General features: G+C 36.3%; 1 protein-coding gene across 2 annotated transcripts in view; it reads right to left on the bottom strand.

Annotated features, from left to right (window-relative positions):
• Positions 1-8,576, bottom strand: part of peli1b (pellino E3 ubiquitin protein ligase 1b) — a 32,283-nt gene extending 23,707 nt beyond the window's left edge. For both annotated transcript variants that reach the window (XM_051868365.1, XM_051868366.1), the window contains exon 1: positions 8,179-8,576. The gene's annotated coding sequence lies outside the window, so the exon portion shown is untranslated. The remainder of the gene's footprint in view (positions 1-8,178) is intronic.
• Positions 8,577-12,389: the final 3,813 nt, after the last annotated feature.

Here is a 12,389-nt window from a genome sequence, read left to right as displayed (position 1 = left end):
CCAACCTGCTAGGCAGTTTTATTTAACTCTACTATTGTTTAAAAATTACCATATTGCTTGTTTAAAATGAACCAAAAATAGGTTGGAAATTGACATCTATTAATATGTTTAATAAATGAACATTTATTAATAAGTTTAATAAACAATAAATAAAATGTAATAAAATAATAATAATAAAATGTACACCTTTTGATTATTATTGTTGCCTTTAGTAATTGACCCTTTGCCGGGAGTTTGATTGACAGGCGATCTAACCAATCATAATGCAGAATCCGACATTTTGTCCGACAAAGCAGTCAGGGGAGTTAGTAGATTAACGTTGGTGGACTTGAACTTGAAAAATGATGTGTACTGACGTCTTTCAGTGGTTGAAATGTGGTTCATTCATGTTTACTTGATGATATAAATTAACTAGTAGGAAGAGATGATCGGTTAATGAGCCGCTTGATCTGAAGTGCTACAGCGATCTGTCACGACACATTAAAGAGCCACAAAATGGTATTTATTGTTTAAATTTCCTTAAAAATTACAAAATTTGATACATTGTCTCATATCAAAAGTAACCTGCTCTGTCTTATCTGTCGATACGTTGTCAGTGTCCTCTTTGCTCCGCGATGTATTTTTCACTGCGTGAGAATGTGATGTGTGGCATGAGAGCGGCATGGCTTGTCAGACATAGCAACAGTAACTAAAGGAGGCGGGTCTTTGTGAACGGTCAATTATGTGTCTAATTTTGATTTTTAATTTCCAACCTATTTTGGGTTCATTTTAAGCAAGCAATACAGTAATTTTTAAACAATAGTTGGGTTAAATAAAAATGTCCAGCAGGTTAGGTCAACATTTAACCCAACCACTGGGTCAAAATAACACAATCGCTGGGTTTGTCCATATTTAACCCAACTTGGGTTGTTTTTAACCCAACATTTTATATTCCACAGAGAGAGAGAAAAAAAAAAGAGTCATTAAGGTTTGGAACGAGGAATGATGAGGGTGAGTAAATGACAGAATTTTAGTTTTAGGTTGAAACTGTCCCTTTAAATACCACAGACAGACACGTACGCATCAGCAAAGAGTGGCTTTAAGTCACCTGAGATTTGCTGAAAAACAAAAATCAAAGCTTGAGAAAAATTTCAGCTAGGAACAACAGGCCTTTGAAGCAGCAAGAGAAACATCAAACGTTTCCTACATGCTGCTGTGAAACGTCTAAAACGTTTTTTTTCTAGGGCAAGGGACAACCACTGACCCTACATACACACTTTGGAAAAGCAAGTGGGCGCCCTTTTTTTTTTTATGTGCTTCTTTTGTAGGTTATGCATCGCTGAACAACAAATCATGTTGGGTTTTCTGCAAATTACAGAATTTTGATTGAACCAAAATATCAAATCAATTCTTGTTTTGGCACGATGAAGAGGATGTTGAACTACTGCTCACGTTGAGGGAGAAATGAAAGATAAAAAGAGCAGACAAAAATTGATTAGCTTCATGGGAAAGATGTCTGTGGTCTGTGGCAATTCTCAACAATCAAACCCTGATGTCTGAGAAAGTGATGATTAACTAGTGAGAATTTGCCAATCAACAGTCAGTGTTTAAAAAGTGTTTCTAAGGTGAAAACACAATTAACCTGACCATAACACACACTCCACGAGCCTGGTTAATCTCCAGAGTACCGTTTGGATCACTCACACACACTGCCTCTCCAAGGCCATTCACCCAGCACTGAGCTAGCTGCCTAATTGGCTTAAAGCTTTCTTTGAGGAACAAAGACAGGATGGAATCTGACTTAAACCCCGTTTATAAAGTCTCATCTCAGTCTGTGTGTTTGCTTAATGGAGGATCAGAAGAAAACAAGCGCTCAGCTTCAAGCTTACCAACAAACAAACTGAGAGTGTAAGATGTGCATGGGGCGCCTCAGAGGTCAGGTGACAGAATTAGGTCTGTCACCAAGAATACAAACACAGTTTCAGCCAGCCAGCTCTCGAAGATTTCTTTGAATGTGTGTTTCGATTTAATTTGTGAGGTGAGGAAAAGGAGGGGTGTGCATTAACACACACACACACACACACACACACCCTCCACTCCATCTGGTACCGATTACACCACAAAGGAAGAGACCTCTGCAATGCCCCACCCTCTTGTGCGTGCACAGGAACACATGAACACACCATGCAGGCTCTGGAAGTGAGGCAAAACTGAGTGTTTTTTGGTACTAAAAATTGTTCCAAAAGAGTAGTTTATATGGCTCTCAGGCATCTCACCTGCTGACCGAAAGTAACTTATCAACAGACATCATTTATATATAGAACATTTGAGATGTGACGATTCTCATGCAGAGCGACTCAAAACAATTGCTCCAAAAAGTGAAATACAATGCAATTGTGAAAGGCAATTCTGTATTGAGAAACAATACAAACAAATTATCATTAAAAGATGCAAAATAATGACTCTAGATGACTCCCTTCTGACCTTCAGGTTCAGAGATAAAACATTTAAGTTAAGTAGTTGACTGTACAACATTTTTTGTGGTCTAGCTTTTGAACACATCTTATAGAAATGCCTCCCACTAAAAGACATCAAATTGGGGTCAGTTGGACTCAAAACCTGCCTGTTTCCTTAAAGGGACAAAATTTATGTAATTTTCTTACACTCATGTAGTTACAAACCTATATGACTTTCACTTGTATGACTGCACTTATCCATTGTTTTTTCTATATAAATATGCACTAGATGGACGTCTTTGACCACTACACTTGCATGTCTTTTGTAGTGTCTCGCACATGACATGGCATTCTAAAAACACAGCGCACAAGGTAATACGTTTACATATTAAATAAATTAAAAAAAACGCATGACACTTTGCATTTTTTCCTCATTCTACTGCTCACATCTTGCGTTTTTTCAACAAAAAAGGGGCTATTCACAGAGAACGTGTTTTTGCATTTAAAACACAAGACGCAAGGGTAGTGGAATGAAAAAATGCAAGGTCTAGAGATGCGATTTTTGCGTCTTTTTAAAACGTGAGCGCAACGGTCGAACACGTCCACGTTTACACAGAAAAACAAAGGAAAAGCAGCGCAACGGAATGCAAAAACACATTCTGTATGAACAACTACTACTAAATATGTAGTTTTGCACATCCTTATGAACACATGTAGTTACTAAGCAGGTGCTCTTTTTACTCACTCAAGTTTTTTAGTTAGCTGACAATGTTAAAAAAAATAATTTAAGTATGTTTAACTGTGCAAAATCAGATTTCAATAAAATGAACGATGAAATTGTTCATTTTAAAAAATTTAATTATTGCTTTAATCATACAGAAATCAGAACATAAATGCATTTAGCGTGAGCAAGTGAGAGCATCCTATTTTTTTTCTGTGGCAGTCTACCCGTCTAAAAAGCAGATAGTCTATAACATAAGAGTAGTAACTTTCACTGGAATCTGAATACAACTTTGCACACTTCAAACTTATAATATAAAATCACTGTTACCAAAAAACAGGAAGAGAGAGGGAGCGGGAGTGATATAAAACTAAAGATAATTATCTAGGAACAAGAAACGGTTATGAACAACACTCAAGCTGAATGCGACACAGCGAAACGGCTTGCTTTTTTAAACGACTACAGAGACAGATGGACGGAGGACAGGAGAGAGGAGGGGAGTGGCTGAGCTTCAATTTCAGGAGCTTTTTAATTATTCACTGAGATGAGAACTGAAACCAGAGAGAAACAAACAGACTGGACGGTGACAATGAACTAACCATGCAGACACAAACACATATGTACATGAAACCACAGAGAAACACATGGTATCGAGTCTCCATGCGCTTGAGGTGATGTGTGCATGTCTGAAACAAAGGCTAGCCTTTCAAATACACATCTAAAGAAACACTTACGGAGAGCACAATTCACTTTTCCCAGAAACTGTCAAATGATCCCAGTGATCCAGTAAAGTGGGGGATGCTCTTTAGATATGGCTGTCTAAACAGGAAACAAGTCATTCTTCAGAGCGGTCCATATGCTAACACTAATATAAACACCAGTCAGCTGGGTTTTTTATATATACTTTAGAGCAGTTCGAAAGGATCCCGTCAATGACGCAAGCATCAGATACTCTGTATGCCAGAGCTCATCGCTCAGCTTTGACTGGCAGAAGCTGACCTCTCAGTCTCCATGACAATAACTCATTTACAGCCCACAGTGATCAGCTCCGGCTCTCCCCAAAGGAAGTTGAGGGGAACAGAGGCCTGTGATGGGGGTTGGTGTGTCCTTCAGGTCACATGACCAGTCTCATCTTTCACACACCGCTCAGAATTTAGCTGCTCTGAGAAAAAAAAAAGTGCACAGAAAGCGAGAGTCAGCAGGACATATTATCAGAATCAGGTTTTGTTCCGGAATTTAAATGTTCAACAGATACACATGAGCAGAGATCATACTACCTATCAAAATACATACACAGTCTAAACAGGTGTGTATAAACAAACAAGTTACCTCTCTGAATCTCTGTCACCTTGACTACTATTGAAAAGTTTGGGGTTGGCATGATTTTTTTTTTAATGTGTTTGAAAGAAGTCTCTTATACTCAACAAGGATGCATTTATTTGTTCAAAAATACAGTACAACTGTAGCATTGTGAAATATTAATACAATTTAAAATAACTATTTTAAAATGTCATTTATTTCTGTGATGAAATAAAGCCATTACTCCAGTCTTCAGTGTCACATGATTTTTTAAAAATCATTCTAATAATAGCTTTATTTGGAACAGCTTTATTTAAAACAAGTGCAGCTTATATGGAAACCGTGATAAATGTTTTTAGAATTCTTTCAATAGACAGTTCAAAAGAGCACCATTTATTTGAAGTAGATTTTTTCTTAATAATGATTAAAAAGTCTTTACAGTCACCTCATTTTCAGAAAAAGGAATTAAACAAAACACCAGGAATAGTTTAGTTTACTGAAAATGTAAACAGAACTTTAACCTAGCCGTTTAAAATATATTATGCATAAATTCCCTCAGTTTTCAGGTGCTGGAAACTACAAACTATCTCAAAGCTTTGAAGTAGCCTGTCAGCACTGCCAAGCTTGTGAGAAAGAGAGAGAGCTCTTCCTGCTTCCTTTTCCTCTGAGGTGCCCACTGTCTGACCTAGTTTCCACAATATACTGTACGTCATCCTCAAATCTTGTATAGACTCAACAAAGTGGCCAAAAGACAGTCCTGACTAAGAAATATAATAGCTTTATGTTTATTTGAAATCTGTAAGACTTTACATTATTGAAAGAAGTAGCTTATGCTCACCAAGGATGATTTTTTTTTAAATCAAAACTACAGTAAAAACAGTAATACTATAAAATATAATTATAATTTAAATTCAGCAAAACTGAATTTTCAGCATCCATTACTCTAGTGTCACACGATCCTTCAGAAATCATTTATTTGGTGCTCAAGAAACATTTTTTATTATTAAAAGAACATTTATTGAATATAGAAATATTTTATTGCATTGTAAGTGTCTTTACTGTCATTTTTGATCAATTTAATTCATCCTTGTTGATTAATGTTAATTTCTTTTCTTTTTTTAAACTTACTGAGCACAAACTTTTGAACAGTAATGTATATCTTTATATGTTTGTGAGAATTAATTAATCTGATAAAACACATTGCCGTTATGTAGATCCAGATGATGCTGTACTGTACAAGTGGGCCAACAACTCAATTCCTATTAAATAAACACACAATCAGCAGTTAATGTGTTCCAAGGTCTCCGGGGGCACTATTTAAATGCGGAGGTTTGGCACAGTTTCCAAAAAAAGCACCGTACTCATTCTTCAAACAAATGCATATCACTGAAGCGTATAAGGTACAGTGATCAGTCAAAAAGGGGGCGACATCTTACACAATTTCACATGGGTTTTATCACCTTCAAAGATTTGTGAAACCCACACAACACTGGATGAGTTTCTCATTGCTGAAAAAAATGGTGACAAGCAGGTGGAAGTTATAGATTCACTGACTACTGACATTTTAAAGGAATTTACTTCAACGCTGCGTTCTGATGCCTCCCTAAAACTGCTTTGCAAGATCTATTCCCAAACATGTAGGCTTAATAAACAGAAAATTAACCATAATGACAGCAAGTCAACTTTGAGAGAAGTTCAAAGCAAAACAGCAAATAAAAAGTTAAACTGCATGTTGCAATCTTTAATAGAGATTGACGACTTGGCTCACGAATCAATTCCGGCTTAGAGACATCACACAGTTTCACAGATATCTGATTTGCTGCAAACAGACCAGAGCTCAGCATTAGAGTGCTGCTGATCCAGGAACAGTTTTTCGCAATTAATGCCACTGCACTGGATAAGAAGCAGCGACTAAAAATGAATCCTAGACCAGCAGTCTCACCAGAAGACACTGAAAGTGATACAGACGGAGATCATTTTACACTACAGCAGAGTCAGTGCGGCTTCTGTGCTTGAGGGAATACATTTAATACACGTTACATAAGGTGACGTGTTCCCAAAGACAAACAGCATACTCAAATCACCAGTACAGCAAAAAATACAAAGCCCAAAGTGTTGAGTGGTAACCTTTGCTCTTTTTTAAAGGAAAGGCTGGAAATAAGTCCCTGGTAATTTATCAAGGCAAAACAAACACAGGAGGGACAATATTCTCTCTTACCAGTAACTTTTATCTACAAAGAAGGAACTTTACCACTGATAGGATAGAAAATGACAGCATTGTATTGCTAGCATCAGGAAGTTCTCCAACTAAGATGCCAGAGGTAAAGTTTATCTAACCTGAAATCACTCAGAAGGTGTTTAAACCACACACACACACACACACACACACACAAAAAAGATCCAAAAATATTTGGACCTTCAGATCGGGGTTGTCAACAATTATTGTTTGATTTGATTTTCAAACTAATTGTAATTTAAATTTAAACAAATCTAATATTAAGTTGTTTTCAACTGAAGGCAAAGTAAAAAATTCAGATAAATCCCTGTAAATGTATTATGTAAAATTTTACATAATGCACAATTATACATAATTAAGGATTATTTTGTTATGTGATTGTCATAAGCTATGTAAATGCATTAAAAATGGTACTCTACGCATGTTTTTACAGGGCAGGCTTACAATGAAACATTCAAATTGTGTACAGTCACTCTATTCACCTGACAAAAGTAGTTTTCCAAACTTCAGCACACTTTAGACAGCTGCAAGTTTATCATTTCATCACCATGCATGAATGTGATAGCAGAAACAATGGTGTACAGTAAATGTTGACATAAACAATGACAGTAAATGTTGATTTAATGTATGTTAATCCATTGATTGTTTTAATAAATAATTCAGATGTAGCACAGCACCGGCTGGTACCAAAAAAAAAAGGGGGGGGGGGGGGTGATTGACATCCTGACGTCAGCACGGGAACGGGACAAAGGCCACATTGGGTCGGACCAGATGCTCAGTCTGCCTATGCAAATGACTCTGAGCGTTTAAATACATCAGCAAAGAACAATGACACGTCTGTAACGAGCCCACAAAAGCCAATGCAAATTCTGCCCATAAAGTATATGGAGTGCACTGCTTTCTCAATTAGTATAAATCTCCATTGCCTATCTATGCAAACACATCAAAATGAAAATGAGGGCTTCTTATCATTCACTGGACTTGACAAATAGACTGCTAGAATACTAGGTTATTCTTGGACATGTCGAGTATGCATGAACAGTTGTGAAGTTAGTGGCTAAAACACAAGACGCAAAAAATATCACATCATCACAGAATACACAGAGAAACATAACATACAAATATAACTAAATGACACCTCTTTGCTCTGCTAAATGATACATGTAAATGTACTTCAGTTACAGATATTTATTCTTAGCTTTTAGAAAAGCAAAACATATCTATGCCAGTGTATTTGATAGACTGAAACAATAACAGGCATAAATAAGCTGAGCATTTACTGAATGATTAAATGATAACAGTATATTGTTTAAGTAAAATGAGTATTAGGATTAAAGTCAACATGAAAACCAGAAGATTTACAAACAAAATATTTTAAAAAAGAGTCAACATTGCTGAAAACAAGTCAGAATAAGAGGAGAAATAAATGCTATTTTATAAAACAACAGCATCGTTGTTTATTTTTCTAGTGAATATGAGGTACTCACGGCGGTGCTGGTGTGTTTTTTCTCCGAGGCACGAACAAAGAGCTGCTCCGTTAGCACAGGTTTAGCTACAACTGCTGTCTGACTGAATAAATTATTAAATAAAATAAATAAAAAAACAGAATAATGGATGAGGAGCTTCTATAAGGACACGCGAGGCTAACTTGCTAACAAAGGCAGGTGTTGAGACTTCTCAAAATTCAAACAAAAATATTTTTTTTTCTGCCGTTGTATGTGCTGTGATCCCAGACAGTCTCGGGCTCCGAAGAAGAACAGAGGAATTAAATAAAAAAAATAATGCCTGTAAAATGGTGTTGTCCGCCCGCTGCTTCTAGAGAGACTGTAAACAGACGGTGGTGTTTTGTGTTGTAGTGGCTCGAGACTAGAGCGGAGAAAAAAACCTGCCGCGTCACTGATCGGGAGAATTGTGGGTAATGTAGTTCTCAGCACTGAGCCAGTCAGAAGACCAGACAAATGTTACTGGATTAGGTGTGGACAGTCGACTCGCACGTGTACTGTATCTTTACAGCAAATCTCACAGACAATCACTGTTTTGTATCACATTTTAAAGAGATGTCTGCACTCTAAAAAATGCTGTCAAATTTGGGTCAAATATGGACAGACCCAACTGTTGGGTTAAAAATGTAATTAAAAAATTTAACCAGTTGGGTTTGTCCATTTTTGACCCAAAAATGGACAAAAAAAAAATCAACCCAGAATTTTTTAGAATGTGTACAACAAATCAACAGAGTAAGTGAAGTAGCCTATTATTCATATAAAACAGGCAGTATAAATTTCTGTGTAAATATATAGCTACATAAAAACGCTTCAATTCAATTGTATATATATATATATATATATATATTTGCTTGATTTTTATTGTAGGCTATATTTAATTAAATGCATTATTATTATTATTATTATTATTATTATTATTATTGGCATGTTTATTTATTCATTTATGAATTTATACATATTTATTTAGGCTATTTGTAGCATTTTAGTTCTTTGAAATCTGAATAGAGTGTTGCCCGTCCTTGATTAACTTGTCATCAAGACATTTGTGTTGTTTACCGTTTTTCGATACTGCCTCATTTTGGAATGTATTATTGGAAAGGCAAATGAAATGTGACTCAGCAATCAAGAACTTCTCTAACGCCTTTAACGAAAACAAGTTTAGACAATTTTCATGAGTAATAATAGTGAATAGGAAGAATGTAATGTGATTGTTTTTTTAAGGATTATGAATGCATGATGTTGCTCATTATTAGCCATCCTGGTGATGCTACACAGTCACAGCCCATTTCATATAGACAGTGCTGCTAAATATACTATATATATATATATATATATATATATATATATACTGTATGTATGTTTTGATATTTTGTAATTCTGTATTCAGAGTGTTACTAACATTCACTGCATGAAAAAAAATATTTTAGTATATGGCTCGAAAATATCTTTAACCCCTAAACTGTGTCTATAAGTCTCAAATAATGTTTCCAAGTGTTTTTTTTTTTGTTTTTTTTTATTATGTATTGCAATGGCAAGTAGGATTATTATGAGACACTGGAAGAATTGAAAGAGTGGGCCAGTGCAGTGGTAGAAACTGAATCTTATGAGTCTATGCTTAATCGAGTCAATGGTGTTAGAGAGGAGGGGTTGTCTCCTTGGGAATAGTTCTGGACACATATTACAGAAAGGTCTCAAAATGAATAGACAACCATTTTGTGTTTTGTCTTGTACTGTATTTTATTTCATGGTCAACATGTGCCTGTAGAAATCTATAACCCTGTATTATTATTGTAATATTGTACTTCTGTTACCTATCAACCTTCCAAAAAAGCAATAAAAACTTCAGTTAAAAGAAAATATTTTAGTTATTGTGCATGTTTCTGCTGTCAAGGACATATATGTCTCATCAACCGCTTAACTTACTCAAAGCAATCACACAATCTCTCTGCCACCAACCCTTTTCTGAAATGGGGCTTTCCTTGCGCTTTAAAAAGCAGGCACATTATGACTAGTCCATGACGTTCAGGAGAGAGGTGATTTAACAGTGCCGTATAACTCAGCGTTTGGGAAAAAGTTTCCAGTACAGGTCGATTTGTTCAGACATGATCTGGTAGTATCCTTATCCACCTTCAACTCTAGCCCAAGCCTGCTCATAGCTCGTAGCAATGTTGTGAAAACAGTGAAATGTTGGCACAAGTCATGTGATGAAATACTTATCATTTTATCACGGTCCGAAAACAATGTAAGCCAGATGGATCAACAAAATAACTAGCATTACACATTTGCAGAAACTTTTGCTGCACCGTGGTTAGTGGTTTGTCAGTACACACAAACACATACATGCACACAAATCACATTAGCTGTGGTGTAGATTAAGATCTGCTTAAATCTGATGCCTGTGTTTATGTTGCCATGGCAGCTATGCTGACACCTCACACTTACATTTCTACAATTCTCATCTGACACACACTCTCTTTTTCTTTCTCTCACAGATTATAAAAGCTTACTTCTGCCACAGGAAAAAATAAATAAAAAAGGTAAACGCAAATTTTTTCTCTAAATTAATAAGTTTAAATCTAATTATCTCACAATTCAGACTATTTCGGATAGTTTTACTGGCAGTGCTTATAAATGCAGGAAAGAAAGTCCCTGTTTCCTCATTTGATGCTGACTACACATTGCAAATGACTCCAAAGGCCAATTGTTTTATCCGAAAGGTGATTTTCTTTTTAGTGCTGCCTTGATAAGATTAAATGAATGAATGAGGCATTTATATAACGCTTTACTACTGTATACCCAAAGCAATTTACAATCATATCAGTGGTGTCTCCTCACCCACCACTAGTGTACAGCATCCACTTGGTTGATGCGACGGCAGCCAGAGAACAATGCCGCCAGTGCAATCATTAAATACAGATAGAGCCATTTCAAAGAAGGCCATGACTGATAAAGGTGAATGGAGGGAATTTGACCAGGCCACCGGGGTTACACACCTACTCTTTACGAGAAGTGCCATGGGATTTTTAATGACCACAGAGAGGGCAGACCTCAGTTTAAAGGGTTAGTTCACCCAAAAATGAAGGTTGAATCACTGTAGTCACATGAACTGTTTTAAATATGTCTTTAGTAGCTTTCTGGGCGTTTGAAAGTGTAAATTAACTTGCTGTCAATGGAGGCCTCACTAAGCCATTGGATTTTATCAAAAATCTTAAATTTGTGTTCTGAAGATAAACAAAGGTATTACAGGTATGGAATGACATGAGGTTGAGTAATAAATGACAGAATTTTCATTTTTGGGTGAACTAACCCTTTAACATCTCATCCGAAGTAGATTCTCTCTCTTAAAAACATAAAAGCTGGATAGAGAATGAATAAGGTGAGCTGAGGAGAAAAATATAACAGTGTGACAGCAGCGTTTGATCGAATCGCAACACTCTAACCAAATATTAGACATCCAAATTGTTGTCTTGGCTGTCATGGTGACTGTAACTGGTCACATGTTGTGTGCTGAAATAAAGAAAAGTTGGCAGGATCTATGGAGTCTCTACTAGAAACAAACTGAACAGAACAATCTTGATGAGGACAGAACAATGAACTGAACAAAACACAGGGTGTAAATACAAGAGCAAACTAATTAATGTAATGAACATCAGGTGTGACAGATAATCAAACAATGAGTAGCTGAAAACTAGGGTCCTGTCCACACGAATGTCGGTATTTTAAAAAACGCTGCTTTTTCTATGGGGTTTGGCCGTTCGTCCACATGCAAACGTAGTGCCAGGGTGAAGATTTTTAGAAACTCCAGTTGCAGTGTTGTCGTGTAGACAGGTGAAACCGGAGATTTTGGCTTGTAACATCAGAACCGGAACCGGTAATAACCTTTTTTCCAAGCTTCTGATTGGCCAACATGTCTTTACGGTTAGAGTTATATCGCCACCTGTTGGTTTGGCATGCTCTTGACAGTGCTTCATAGCATGATTTTGCGTTTTCTTGTGAACGCAATTTATTTTTTTTTTTTTTTAAACGAAGGAAGAAAAACTGCTTATAAAAATACCCATTGGTCTAGGCCTAGATCACGGACGTGATAAAACCATTCAAAACTGAAACAAACACAGATAATACCTGACAGTAACCATGTATAAAAATATATTCACAGAATGTTTAGAATATGGAGAAACAAAACTGAAGAATCACAA

Source organism: Ctenopharyngodon idella, chromosome 17 (genome assembly GCF_019924925.1).
Source record: "Ctenopharyngodon idella isolate HZGC_01 chromosome 17, HZGC01, whole genome shotgun sequence".
Lineage (NCBI taxonomy): Eukaryota > Metazoa > Chordata > Actinopteri > Cypriniformes > Xenocyprididae > Ctenopharyngodon > Ctenopharyngodon idella.
Note: the sequence above shows the minus strand (reverse complement) of the source record. Positions and strands in the feature narration are given on the sequence as shown.